Source organism: Lontra canadensis, unplaced genomic scaffold (genome assembly GCF_010015895.1).
Source record: "Lontra canadensis isolate GAN:19392208 unplaced genomic scaffold, GSC_riverotter_1.0 scaffold44, whole genome shotgun sequence".
Classification (NCBI taxonomy): Eukaryota; Metazoa; Chordata; class Mammalia; order Carnivora; family Mustelidae; genus Lontra; species Lontra canadensis.
Genome location: NW_022631038.1, coordinates 4,653,660 through 4,669,453, shown reverse-complemented (window position 1 = coordinate 4,669,453; position 15,794 = coordinate 4,653,660).

Genomic DNA, 15,794 nt, shown 5'->3' with positions numbered 1-15,794 from the left:
ACAGCGCCATTGGCTTCCATTTTACTATAACTGAGAAAGCGAAGTAGAAGTTTAAAAGTGCAACCCTCTACTCTTCCATCACAGAAACGCACACAACTCATCTGAACAGGAAGCCGTCAGCCCAACCCTGGGTAGTCAGTAGGTCACAAAAGCCTTAGTTCCCCCTTTACCTCACCTTAGGCCTCACACCCATTCAGATCTCCTAAGGTCCCTGCAGAAGAGCAGAGGAGCCGCTGGAGAGCAGGACCTCCCACAGGCGCCTTCCCCACGTGAGGGCGGGACAGTGACTCGTGCCCACGCAGCAGGGGTTGTCTCCATTCGGTAGATGATGGACCTGGGGTGCAGGAAGAGAAGGATGGGGTCCCGAGCGCATCCAGGAACCTGACAAGGTTATGATTTGACCCTGGATTTGTTGAACTCCACAGTGTTCCTGCTTTCTACTTTGTTCTCCGCATTTTACGTGTTTCTTAAGCACACTTTCTCAATGAAATGCAGATTTTTAAAGTGACTTATTTCAATATATGCAACAGACAAAGGTAAAATGCAAAGGCCAGGGGGTTGGGTGAAGATGGTCTCCTTTGAGGTCCAAAGTTCCTCAGTTTGGACCCTAAGTTGTAATCTTTCCCTTCGCAGGTCCTCTTCTGTCCCTGCATCCAGCTGACCACCCCCTCCACACCTGGCCCCAGCAGAAGCCCGTGATCTTCCTTACGCCTGCCATCTTGCAGAGCTTGGCAGCCTAAAGCAAATGATGGTGATTCTCCATTTCGCATGGCTACTGATAAAATATATGACCCAAATGATAAAGCCAAATCCTCTCACTTACAAAATGTCTTTATCTTCCAAAGCACCTGCCCATTAAAGACATCATTGCATTTGTTCTTCTGGGTTCTTTGGGGCCTTGTGATGGACACCGAGCAAAACCATAGTCAGAACCAAAAGGACAAGTCAAAGAATAAAATGGGGACATGGGATACTAGGCTATAAATGCAAAGTCCCAGAGTGTCTTTCACTATCCATGACATCTATTTGCTTTTCAAATATTAAAGAGCAATTATCTCCTTGACCTACATAAAATAGAAGAGTGTAAAGAACTTGCCAAGCTTGGTAAAACAGGCCACAGTGTGTTCAGAAATAAAAACATGCTACTCATTGAACCAAGTCAGACTATGGTGGAAGACTCATAATGGATTTGCATTCATTTATTCATTAAGTAAATTACATTTTTATTGGGTATTGATTGTGTGCCAGGCGCTGTGGTTTATCAGTGCTCTAGGAGGAAACATTCTCTGTGCTTCCACTCGTCAGCCTCACCCTTCATCCAAGAGGACAGAACCTCCCAGCTGTACCCAGAAATAGGTGTGGTGAGCACCTCTCCCTGGGGGTGCTGAACACCTGCTTCCAGTGTCAGCTTGTGCCGTGTTTGCAGTGGGATTTTCTGGTGACTAAGAAAAGAATCTTTGGGAGCTTTGGAAAGCTAGTAGCAGATATTATTCTAGGTGTGTTCCGAACTTTTTGCCAAATTTCCATCTTTCTGCTGCAAGGTAGAACAGTCCTATTCTCAGGTCTCTTTTGTGAGAGTCCAGAGTTGATGCTAATGACCTTGAAGTACATTCTGACAAGAGAGCAGCAGGAAGTGAGCCATGGTGCAGGGTTCACAACAAGCCCACTTGACTTGCCCATCACCTAAAACAACTTTGCAAATTGGTACATAATCACGATCAGCCCCAGGGTGACTCAAGGGCCATAATTGTCTTAATGAGGTTTTGTAGTTCCTCCCAGTCAAATCTGGACATGACAGCACAGCTCTAAGGGTGAGAACTAAGGACTCGGCTGTGCATCACTGGTCCCTGCTCACAGCAGAGGCTGCTTCTTGCATTGCATCGATTCTGAAGTTACAGAGAATAGCTCTCTTCCAAGCAAGGAAAAAGTGATTAATAACTAGCATAGTGCTCACTAATCCAATGTACGAAGAAAAGATGTCAAAGGAACCGATGGGCATGTTTGCAATCACATTGTTCTCTTCTTGGTCTGATAAATGTGTATCTTAAAACTCAAATCACAGACACTTTCTCCATTCAGGTTTTACAGTTATACCTCATTTTACTGCCCTTCACTTCCTTACACTTTGCAGATACTGCACTTTTCTTTAAAAACTGAAGGTTTGTGGCTGCCCTGCATCGAGCAAGTCAATCAGTGCCATCTTCCTAACAGGATTTGCTCACTTCACATCTCCGGGTCACAGTTTGGTAATTCTAACAATATTCCAAACGCGTTTGTTAGTATTACCTTGGTAATGGCGCTTTGTGATCACTGACCTCTCATGTTGCTATTGAAATTGTCTGGGGGCACCATGAACCACACCCACACAAGATGGACGACATAATGAATCTTGGGTGCGTTCTGACTGCTCTGTCAACCCCGCGTCCCCTCGTCTGTCTCCCTCTGCTCAGGCCTCCCTATTCCCTAAGACACAATAATATTAAATTAGGACAATCAATAACTCTAAAATGGCCACTGAGTGTTCAGGTGAGAGGAAGAGTCACACATCTCTCACTTCAAACCAAAGCTAGAAATGAGTAAGTTTAGTGAGGAAGGCATGTCAGACGCTGAGACAGGCTGAAAGCAAGGCCTCTTGCGCCAAAAGTAGTCAAAGTGTGAATGTGAAGGCAAAGTTCTTGAAGGAAATTAAAAGTGCTCCTCCAGTGAACACAGGAATGAGAAAGCAAAACAGCCTTATTGCTGAGAGGGAGAAAGTTGATAGGAGATCAAACCGGCCATGACAGTCCCTTAAGCCAAAGCCTAACCCAGAGAGAGGCTCTCACTGTCTTCAATTCTGTGAAGGCTGAGAAGTGAGGAAGCCACTAGAGAAAAGTTGGAAGCTAGCAGAGGTTGGTTCCTGAGGCTTAAAAAACTGTCTCCATAACATAAAAAAGTACAAGGTAAAGCAGGAAGTTCTCCAGAAGATCCAGCTGAGATCATTACAGAAGGTGGCCGAAGTAAACCACAGATTTTCAGTGTCGATGAAACAGCCTTCTGTTAGAAGAAGCCACCTAGGACTTTCCTAGCTGAAGAGAAGTCAACGCTGGACTTCAAACTTCAAAGGACAGGCTGACTTGTTAGGGATTAATGCAGCCGTGACTTTAACCTGAAGCCAAAGTTCATTTACCAGTCCAAAAAATCTAGGGCCCTTAAGAATTATGCTAGATCAACTCTGCCTATGCTCTGTGAAAGGGAAAACAAAGCCTGGATGATGGCACATTTGTTTAAAATATGGTTTACTGCATATTTTTAAGCCCACTGTTGAGAACTGCTCAGAAAATTAAGATTCCTTTCAAAAATTTTACTGCTCACTGACAATGCACCTGGTTACCTAAGGGCTCTGATGGAGATACAACAAGATTGATATTGTTTCCATGCCTGCTAACACAACATCCATTTGGGAGCTCATTGATCAAGGAGCAATTTTGACTTTCAAATTATTGTTTAAGAAATATATTTCAGAAGGTTACAGCTACCAAAACGGTGATTCCTCTGATGGATCTGGGCGAAGTAAATGGGAAAACATTTCTGGAAAGGATTCACCAGTCTTGATGCCATTAAGAACATTTGTGATTGGGGCACCTGGGTGGCTCAGTTGGTTAAGCATCTGACTCTTGGATTTGGCTCAGGTCATGATCTTAGGATCATGAGATCAAGCATCATGTCAGACTCCTCACTGAGCATGGAGTCTGCTTAAGATTCTCTCTCTCTCCCTCTCCCTCTGACCCTTCCCCCCCCCCCCCCCCACCACACCTGCCAACTCTCGTGTTTTTTCTCTCTCTCTTTAAAAAAAAAATTGTGATTCATGGGAAGAGGTCAAAAATCAACATCAATAGGAGTTTGGAAGAAGTTCATTTCAGCCGTCATGGATGACCTTGAGGGGTCAAGACTTGAGTGGAGGAAGTGACTGCAGATGTGGTAGAAGCAGCAAGAGAACTAGAATTAGCAGCAGAGCCGAAGGAGAGACTGAATTGCTGCAAACTCATGAGAAAACTTGAACGGGTGAGGAATTACTTCATTCGGATGAGCAAAAAAATGATTTCTTGAGATGGAAACTGCTTCTGGTGAAGATGCTGTGAAGACTGCTGAAATGAAAACAAAGGATTTAGAATAGCCCTTAAACTTCGCTGATAAAGCAGTGGCAGGGTTTGAGAGGACTGACTCCAGTTCTGAAAGAAGTACCACGCGTAAAATGCTATCGAAGAGCATCACATGCTACAGAGAGATTGTTTGTGAAAGGAAGAGCTGATTAAAGCAGCAAACTTACTTGTTATTTTAAGAAATTGCCACACAAGGTTGTGTCACACAACCTTCATTAACCCCCACCCTGCTCAGTCAGCAGCCATCAACACTGAGGCAAGACCCTCCCCCAGAAAAAACATTACATTACAACCTGCTGAAAACTCAGATGATGGCTGGTAATTTTTAGCAATAAAGTATTTTTTTTAATTAAGGTGGGTACATTTTTTAAGACATAATGCTATTGCACACTTACTATAGTGTACACATAACTTTTATATGCACTGGAAAGCCAAAAAAATCATTTGACTCATTTTATCATGATGCTCAACTCATGGAGGTGGTCTGGAACTGAACCGCAACATCTTCGAGATGTGCCCATATATTTGAGTGTTCATTTCGGCTCACAGTCCTTTGTTCAGACCTTCAGGCATGAAGGATTGGCATGAAAGGGCTGGGTTAGGAAGAGACTGTATGCAAGTCAGAGATAGCAACCTCCACCCACTTTTTGTTCTCTCACGGTGCTTTTGAGAAGTGCTAACTGATGCAGTAAATGAGATTATAGGTGTATTTAATTACAAAGATTTCTTAAAATTTAAATAAAACCAAACTTCATATACACAGACTTATAATCAGGAAATCACTTTTTAATACAAGTCTACAATATACAATTATACAATATACAATACAATTTACAATACAATTATAAAATATACAATGTCCTTACTATAGAACACTAAAGATCCTAAAATGTAGCATAGATAGATGATAGACACATAGATAGATAGGGACAGACAGATGTGGATGGATAGGTGGATGGTGGGTGGATGGGTAGATGGGTAGATGTATGTATAGACAGAGATACGATGTATACTGATGATGGCTTTAACTTCCATACAAAATACTTCAAATATATCCTTACATATCCCTTAGCCTCTTAATATTTTGCCAATAGTGGCTTCACAACAGTTTTTTTAAGTATTCTTAGTCTCTTCAGCTTCTTTACCTCCCTCCCTAACCATTCACCTGAATGAAGTTTACCATTCTCATGAATATTTTTCATGTCTTAAATATATTTTCTATAAATGTGCATTTCCATAAAATATGTGGGAGTTGATTTGGAAAGTGTTAAACCTTATACAAATTGTATCCTACTATAATATTGTGTCTTTGAGATTTACCCACATTCATGCATGTACTTCTGGCTCATTCACTTAAACTAATGTTTTCTAAGTATTTCACAACTTTAAAATTCATTTTCTTGTTGATGAACATAACAGGATTTTTCCAATTTCATGCTATCACAAAAAAATAGTGTTAAAACACAATATATCTCTCCTTGTACACATGTGCACAAATCTCCCACTGATATACACTTAGAAATAAAATTGCCAGATTGTTGAGTACACCAATTTTCACCTTATTGGAGAATACAAATTTTTTCCCAAAGTGATTGTTTCACAAAGTTTTTACCCCCATCAGCAGGACAAAAGAGTTTCTAGGATCCACATTCTGACCAAAACTTGGAATTGTCAGATCTTTACATTTTTTTACAATTGAAGAGTGGGAAATGGTATCTCGGGTTTTAATTTTAACTCCTCTGGTGACTAGTGAGGTGGACTGTTGTTCATAAGTTTAGTGCCCATCCGTCCTGCCTGCCCTGAGACTTGTCTGTTAATATCCTATGTCATTTCCTAGTGAGCTTTGAGTCTTCAGCTTATTGCTTTCAAGAAGTTTTCATACATTCTGGATATTAATCATGCACCAGTTAAATGTTTTACAAGCATCTCTCAGTCCATGGTTTGTCTTTTCACTTGTTTTTGAATGGAAGTTTTCTTTACATGTAGTCAATCTGATGTACATTTTCTTATGTGGTTTGTGTTGTTTTGGTCTTTTTATTTAAAATCCCACCCTACGCTGAAGTTAGATATTCTCGGATATTTTCATTTCAAATTTGAAATTTTATGTCTTTAGTCTACCTGGAATGTATTTTTGTGTATGGTGTGAAGTATGGAGTCTAATTTTATTTTATTTTAATTTTTTACTTAAATTTGATTTAATTAACATAAATATTGTATTATTAGTTTCAGAGGTAGAATTTAGTGACTCATCAGTTACATATAACACCCAGTGCTCATTACATCCAGTGCCCTCCTTAATGCCCATCACCCAATTACCCCATGATCCCCACCCACCCTCCTCCAGCAACCCTATTTGTTTCCTATAGTTGAGTCTCTTATGGTTTGCCTCCCTCTCATTTTTAATCCTATTTTATTTTTCCTTCCCTTTCCCCATGTTCATCTGTTTTGATTCTTAAATTCCACACATGACTGAAATCATGGTATCTGTCCTTCTCTGATTTATTTGACTTAACCTAATACCCTCTAGTTCCATCCACATTACTGCAAATGGCAATATTTTACTCTTTTTTTTAAAAGAAGATTTTATTTGTTTATTTGACAGAGAGAGATCACAAGTAGGCAGACAGGTAGGCAGAGAGAGAGAGAGGGAATCAGGCTCCCTGCTGAGCAGAGAGCCCGATGCGGGACTTGATCCCAGGACCCTGAGATCATGACCTGAGCCGAAAGCAGAGGCTTAACCCACTGAGCTACCCAGGTGCCCAATATTTCACTCTTTTTGATTGCTGAATAATATTCCTTTGTATATATGGAATTTATCTATTCATCAGTTGTTGGGCATCTGGGCTCTTTCCACAGTTTGGCTGTTGTGGACATTGCTGCTTATAAACACTGGAGTGCATGTGTCCCTTCAAATCACTATTTTTGTGTCCTTTGGATAAATACTTAGTACAATTGCTGGGTCATGGGGTAGTTCTAGTTTTAACTTTTTGAGGAACCTCCGTATTGTTTTCCAGAGTGGCTGTATTATTTTGCATTCCCACCAACAGTGTAGGAGGGCTCCCTTTTTTTACTGCATCCTCACTGACATCTGTTGTTTCCTGACTTGTTCATTTCAGCCATTCTAAATGGTGTCAGGTGGTATTTCACTGTAGTTTCAGGTGTATTTCATTGTAGTTTTGATTTGTATTTCACTGATACCAAGTGAGGTTGAGTCTTTTTTCATGTGTCTGTTGGCCGCCTGTATATCTTCTGTGGAGAAATGTCTGTTCATGTCTTCTGCCCATTTCTTGACTGGATTTTTTGGTTGTTGATAAGTTCTTTATCGATTTTGAATATTAGTCCTTTATCTGATAAGACATTTGCAAATATATTCCCCCATTCTGTAGATTGTCTTTTGGTTTTGTCAACTATTTCTTTTGCTGTGCAAAAGCTTCTTTTCCTGATGAAGTCCCAATAGTTTATTTTTACTTTTGCTTCATCTCAGGAGACATGTCTGGCAAAAAATTGCTGCAGCCAAGGTCAAAAGGGTTTGCTGCCTATGTTCTCCTTTAGGATTTTGATAGATTCCTGTCTCACATTAAGGTCTTTCATCCATTTTGAATTTATTTTTGTGTATGATGTAAGAAAATGGTCCAGTTTCAAGCCCCACATTGCGGTCTTTGCTTGGTGGGGAGCCTGTTTTTCCTTCCCTCTCTGCCCGTCATTCCCCCTGCTTGTGCTCTGTCAAATGATTAAATATTAAAAAAAAAAAAAGAAAGAAAGAAAGAAAATGGCCCAGTTTCACTTTTCTGCATGTAACTGTCCAATTTTCCCAGCACCATTTGTTGAAAAGGCTGTCTTTTTTCCATTAGATATTCTTTCCTGCTTTGTCAAAAATTAGTTGGCCACAGAGTTGAGGGTCCATTTCTGGGTTCTCTATACTGTTCCACTGATCTATGTCTGTTTTTGTGCCAGTACCATACTCTCTGGATGACTACAACTTTGTAATACAGCTTGAAGTCCAGAACTATGATACCTCCAGCTTTGGTTTTCTTTTTCAGCATTATTTTGACCATTTGGGTCTTTTCTGTTTCCACAAAAGTCTTAGAATTATTTGTTCCAGCTCTGTGAAAAATGCCAGTGTTATTTTGATAGGGATTGCATTGAATGTGAAGATTGCTTTGGGTAGTATAGACATTTTAACAATATTTGTTCTTGCAACCCATAAGCATGGAATGTTTTTCCATTTCTTCGTGTCTTCCTCAATTTCTTTCATAAGTGTTCTATAGTTTTCAGAGCACAGAACTTTTACCTCTTTGGTTAGTTTTATACCTAGGTATCCTATGGTTTTTGTTGCATTTGTGAATGGGATCAATCCCTTGATTTCTCTTTCTGCTGCCTCATTGTTAGTGTATGAAAATGCAACTGACTTCTGTGCATTGATTTTATTCACTGCAACTTTGCCGAATTCCTGTACCAGTTCTAGCAACCTTTTGGTGGAGTCTTCCAGTTTTTCTACATACAGTACCATGTTGTCTGCAAAGAATGAAAGATTGACTTCTTCTTTGCTAATATGGATGCCTTTTATTTCTTTTTGTCATCTCATTACTGAAGCTAGGACTTCCAGGACTATGTTGAACAACAGTGTTAAGAATGGACTTCCCTGTCATTTTCCTGACCTTAGAGGGGAAAAATTCAGTTTTTCCCCATTGAGGATGATATTTGCTGTAGGCTTTTGTATACAGCTTTTATGATATTGAGGTAGGTTCCCTCTATCCCTACACTGTGAAGAGTTTTACTCAAGGAAGGATGCTGTACTTTATCAAATGCTTTTTCTGCATCTACTGAAAGGATCAAATGGTTCTTGTCCTTTATGTAGTGTATCACATTGATTTACAGATGTCGAACCACACTTGCAGCCCAGGAATAATTCCCATTTGGTCATGGTGAATAATCCTTTTAATGTACTGTTGGATCATATTAGTTAGTATGGTGAGAATTTTTGCATTCATGTTCATCAGGGATATTGGTCTGTAATTCTCCTTTTGAGTGGGGTTTTTTGGTTTTGGGATCAAGGTAATGCTGGCCTCATAGAATGAGTTTGGAAGTTTTCCTTCCAGTTCTATTTTTTGGAACAGTTTCAGAAGAATAGGCACTAACTCTTTAAATGTTTGGTAGAAATCCCCTGGGAAGCTATTTGGACCTGGACTCCTGTTTGTTGGGAGATTTTTGACTATTGATTCAATTTCTTTGCTAATTATGGGTCTGTTCAGGTTTTCTGTTTCTTCCTGTTTCAGTTTTGGTAGTTTACATGTTTCTAGGAATTTACCTGTTTCTTCCAGATTGCCTAATTTGTTGGCATATAATTATATTATCATAATTGTTTGTATTTCTTTTGTGTTGGTTGTGATCTTTCCTCTTTCCTCTTTCATTTTATTTATTTGGGTCCATTCTCCCAAATAGGGAGTCTAATTTTTATCTTTTGCATATGGCCCAATGATCCTAGCACCATTTATTGAAAAGTCCATCATTTCACATTTGAATCACAGTTCTACCTTGCCATAAATTGTTTCCATTATGTATGATTTTGTTTCTGGGTTCTCAACTTTGTGTTTGTAAATCAATATTCTACCCTTGAGCTAATTTAATACTGTTTTAATTACAAAATAAGTCTTCAAATTAGGTCTGTTAGCTTCTTCGTCAAAATTGTCTTCTTAATTCTTAATCCTGTAGTTTTTTCATATGGCTTTTTAATTGTCTTATTAAGTGTAAAACATTTTAGCAATGAGGTTGCAATTAGATTGCATTTGTAACTTATTGGGAACTGACATTTTTAGAGTAAGTCTTTCCATCTACAAAAATGGTAACTCTACTTATTTATATTTTCTTTAATGTCTTTTGAGAATGTTGTATGTTTTCTCCATAAAGGTCTTATATATTCTTTGTTGAGTTTGTTCCCAAGGACCATAGAGTTGTTTGTTTTGGTTTTGGTCGATTTTTTTGTTTTGTTTTGCTTTTTGGCAATTATAAATAATACATTATTTAGTTAAACTTTCTAATTATTGGCCTTTAAAAGAAATTGATTTTTACACATGAGTATTATATCCAGAAGCTTTGATGAGGTCTCCAATTTTAATACTCTTCCAATGGGTTAGTTTGGAGTTTTGATGTAGAAAATCATAACATCTGCAAATAACAGTTTGAGTATTCCTTTCTAATCATTTTTCCCCTTTTTCCAGCCTTCCTGCACTACCTCAGACTTTTATCCAAAACAGTTATACAAAGTTCATTAATGGAGAAAATTAAGGCATTTAGGAATGCATACTTAAATTGTTAAAATATGGAAATAAAATAAGGATGTGATAACCTACAAGTCAGGATAGTGGTTGCCCTTAGAGAAAAGAGAGAGAGTTTTCATTGGAAAGGCACCTGGGGACCTCTGGGGTCCAGTACTGTGGGGAGAGAGTATTGCAAGGTTTTGAATCATAGTAGTTCATCAATCTGTACACTTTTTCTTCATGCAGTTTTTCTTTTTTTTTCTTTTTTTAAAGATTTTATTTATTCATTTGACAGACAGAGATCACAAATAGGCAGAAAGGCAGGCAGAGAGAGAGAGAGAGGAAGAAGCAGGCTCCCCACTGAGCAGAGAGCCCGATGCGGGGCTAGATCCCAGGACCCCAGAATCATGACCCAAGTGGAAGGCAGAGGCTTTAACCCACTGAGCCACCCAGGCACCCCTTCATGCAGTTTTTCTATGTGTGTTATAATTTAAAATTTTATTTTAAAAATGGAGAACACTCTGTTTTCACATGCTCCAGAGCAGTTGGTTAAATGTTGGTATTATCTGGTCCTTAGTCAACATAAAGTGAAAAATCAGTTTTAAATTCTTTAAACATAGTGATGTGTTTTTTTAATATGGGTTTTTGATTATTGGCTTTCTTTAATGATTTTATTTTATTCACATGTTCCATTTCTTATTAAATCAATTTTTGTTGTGCTTTTCCTAAAAACTCATTAGTTTTCTTTGTTTCCCATTGAATAAATTAGTTCATAATCTTCTCATATTTTCAATCTCTGTCACATCAGTCCTCTTGTCCTTTTTTTCATTGTTAATATCATTTATATCTACATCCTTTAAAGATGATTTTTATTTTCCCCTTTGTACTTCATTTTGTACTTTGTAAGCTTCTTACAAGAAGCATGCATTGCTTTTGTACTCCATGACAATCTAAGAAGCCTATTTCAATTTTGGGAGGGAAAAATAAGGCCTCTGAGCCTTCTTTTCTAAGGTGAAGTGGCAGTGGATGGGGCAGGAGCCTCACCCTCGTGTCCTAATTACCTGTCCAGCATGTCACAAGTCAGGCTCACTAACATGTATATCAGGACAGGAAAATGGGTATGACACAGCACCTTTTAAAATAAAAACAATGCTTGTATAGGGAGGATTATTAGAGCAAATAGATTTGCCTTCGTATGGGCACCTTGCCCTAAGGAAGCCCCAACTCTGTGTTGTCCCCAGTTTGGGAAGGCAAGTGCATTTATGCCAAATCCTTGCTCTTGTGGTCGCCTGAAAACAGGTGTTTCATTGTTTCCATGACCACTGGCTACTGGAATGAAATTTTTGCCAACATCCACAGAAAGGTCACTTCTCTCTTCAGGAAGAAAGTAGACCAGGCTATTTTCACCAAACCCTAAAGTTCTGAGAGATTGTAGGAATGCAGTTAGGGAAATTATCTCATTAGCTTTTCAAGCAGGAGTCATTTATCAATTACTTGACTTCATATTTGTCATGCCCCTTAGCTGCTTCTTAGCTTTTGTTTTAAATGGTAGTACCGCATTATCTCAATTTATCTTTATCTTGTATCTTAAGCTATAGAGCATAGTAAGTGAAAAGGTCATCGTCATAGGTCAGCGTTTAACTACCCATTTCTTTTTTACTTCTCAGAGACAGAAAGGCCCTCCCAACTCCTAGTCTAATCCTCCCTACGCCACACGGTCTGCAGAGCTGGTTGGCTAAGAGGTAGTTCTGCATATGACAGGAGCAGTTAATTATCATTTGTAAGGTTCACAGATTGCTAAAAGATGGCTTATCCCAACGTTTCTTAGGTGACTTCCATCCCAATCACATATATCTCTCAGAGGCTGACTCTGGTTGAGGAATTTCACCAAAGCTACGTCCCCAAAACTGAAGCTATTAACTTCTCCAGACACACAGCCATAAAATGTGCTGTGAGCAGAAATTTGGGCACAATTTCCAGTATTCATTTGCCTCTAAAAATAACTTGCCTAATCTCATAAACAAAGCATCACTTCTCTAATGGGTATTAGCAGCTCAATTATTTGAGTCAAGTCAGGAAGACACAAAATTGCACTCACTTCGATGAACTAACTCACTGGGGTTGGACATGTGTTGACTGCCTACCATGAGAAGGATGACATCAGTTGGTTCCTGTAATCTCTTTGGCAAACTTCAATGAAGAAGGAAGCTTCATCAGTTCAACATGTCCTCTCTATGGGCTTTATTTAGCATGCTGTCTCGGTCAGCAAGCTTCCCTTCTAAATGACCTCCTAGAGGTCACTGTGAAAGTGAACCATGAAGCGAGAACCAGGACGCATCCACTCCTTCAATGCCCAGATGGTTACAGTAAACACTCTAACCTCGGCGCAATCTCAGTGCTCCTAGCTTTCTAAAATTGAACGCTTCAGCTGCATCCTGCCTTCCTCATCCACACATTAATGTCTTCCTTTAGATGCGCTCACAGTTGAGCTGCTGAGGAGGAGGGAGAGAACCACGCCACAGTGTTCAGTGCCATCTGCAGCTGGTTGCTATATATACCGGATTTACAATCCCAGGACGGGCACAACTGACTTCCTCTCATACGGAAAAATTCTCCAAGATTCCAGTACAGTGAGTGGAAAACAGTTATGAACCCATTTTTCATTCATAGGGAGTTTCAATTTCCGCACTGACAGGTGTCCAGAAACTTTCATTTGAGCTCTGAAATTTTAGGCGTATCTTCAAGTTAAACAGACATTGAAGGTTGAAAACAGGGCAATTACTGTTGAATCACAGACAAATTTTATTACAGACTGTGGTAGAGTAAATGTTGTAGAGACAGGTAATAATTTGTACCTGCTATGTACTCAGTAAATATTTGCCGTGCTAGATTTAATAACCTGAGAAGGGGCCTGAAGAAAAGCAGCTCCCTTCACTCTGTCATAGCTGTGGCTTTGCCTGTGTTTCTCAGAATTGGACCTTGTCCTCTACTGGACTTTCTAAGGGCGTCCATGAGCTCCACAAGGAGTTTCTCCTCTCATTACCATGTGATTTGTCATACTCCACACTGCACCAGTGGGACAGTGAGAATGCAGCTATCTACCTGAGGCTGAATTCCTAGTGGCCTTGATTTATGATGCAGAACTCTTAGGGAATATTTTCCCAGAAAATGAATACTGTTACTGTTTCTGGGCGAAAGACTGGGGAGAAGGAGTGTGCATTATGAGCTGCATTGTGTGTTTGTCATTGCAAGTCACTGAATCCCCACCTACCCCTACCTCCTGTCAAATCTACAGAGGGATGGTGTCTGTCACATTGCATTGTGCCTGGACTACACAAGATGCTTCGACTTCCATCACTCAGCCACTCCTTTGGAGCATGCAGATTCTCAACTCCCCACTCAAAGAGCCCTGCATATTCATTATGGGGTGACTGAACGAACAGCATTAACCTCTTGACATCAAGCACCTGGAATATTTGCCTGCGGCCTCCTCACCCAATGAGACAGCACATTCCCCACCAGGGCTGGCCCGTTAGAGTAGCCAGTGCTGCTGCGTCAGACTGTGAAAGGCTCAGGAGACCTTGTCTCAGCCAGGGCACAGACTCCCTCCTTGGAGACTAGAGATCTCAGGAGATCCCCTGGCTGGGCTGTGCATGTTTTGAAGACAAGGAGGGACAGGACAATCCCCTGCATACACAGAACGATGTATCCCATGTGCTAGGAGCCTACTGAGTGTTTTGTGAGTGAATGAATGAATGAATGTATGAATGAATGAATACCTCTGAGGTTCCTTCTGCAAGTTTCTCAGGAGGAAATGTACAAATGTCACCTGATGGATTCAGGGCAGATAGGAGAAGGAGAAGCCTTCCAGCCCTAACCAAATATTACCTAGGAGTCTGACATCTGGTCATGACTTTCAAGAAGGACCTTTTATGTCTATTCAGTGTGCACTCACAGAGTCTGATGAGCTAGAATAAGGAACAAAAAGATGCCCTGGCTTTGTCCCAGAATGCAAGTCATCTATTCCAACCTCTACCTCTCTTTTCTTAGGCCTTCTCAGCACTGCCTTTGCCAGGCCAGGTCTCCCTCCTGCTCCCTCAGCCCCAATCTTCCTGCCCTTCACCCTCTCCACCCCCCTCACTCTATCTTTGAAAGAAGAAAGAGTCTCCTGTCCTCTGCTTTGGTTCCTGATCCTCTAGTGACATGGTCAGCTTTGTGGGGCTGCCAGGAGACTAGCCAGAGGTTCTCCAAGTGTGCAAGGGAGAAGCAGCCTTGGTCTCATCTGCGAGCCCATTAGAAATGCAGATTCATGCCCCCTACTCCAGGTGTTGTGAATCAGAAACTCTGTGGGTGCGGCCCAGAGTCTTAACGAGTCTCCCCTGATTCAGACGTGAGCTACACTGTGTGAACCCTCACTTTCATCTAATCCCCCAGTGCCCTCCTGAGGCCCTCCTGGGTGGGCAATGTGATTCTGAACAAAAAGGGCAGCTCCAGAGCCCAGGACAGGCCCTTGGGAGGCTGTACGTCTGAGTGGGCGGGGGGGCCTGCGGTGGGGTTGACAAGCACCGGAAACACAAAGTAGGCATCAAGCAGCAAGAGGAAGGATGACAGAGAAGGGAGAAGACCCACCCAGCAGGTGGGAGGGACAGTGTGCCAGTCAGGGTCCCCAGAGAAACAGAACCAACAGGCCATAGGCCTGTCTGTGATTAACTTTAAGAATGGCTCCCTCCTTCGTGAGGGCTGGCCCGCAGACGGGCAAGTCGGACAGGGTCCGTGGATGTGCAGTGTTGAGGCCAAATTTCTTCTCCTCTGGGAACCCTCAGTTTTTACTCTTCGGTGACAGATGAGGCCCACAGAGATAATGGAGGGCAACCTCCTTTACTTGGAGTCAAATGACTATAGGTGTGAACCATCTCTACAAAATCCCTTCACAGCAGCATCTAAGTTAGTGTTCCAGCTGGCGGGTAACACAACCAACCACGACCCCAGAGACACACCTCCCTTGTATGGTGATTTTCCAAGGACCGCTGTCAGATGAGTCAGCGCCATCTAAGACTGCAATTCCCAGGGGACCAAAGTCCCAGAAGAGGCGGGAAACCTGCCGTTTTAGCATAAGTTCTCAGCCCAGAGGTCACACAGCTAGAGGGTAATGTCAGATAAGATCGGTTTTGCTCCCCACACTTGTAACTGAGGTCAACAAATAGGTAAGGAGCAGCTACTAAAGACACAAAATTAGGCATCTTTTCCACTAGCCCATCCTTTCCTAGCCTGGAGCCAGGCCTGGGCAAGCTGTGTGATCTGCTTTACCAGGCAGGTGGTGAGCGTATCATGTCATCTTGGTAACCACAGCACCCAGATTCCGGCCCCGCACTGAACAGGTGCACACAATACCTGTTCG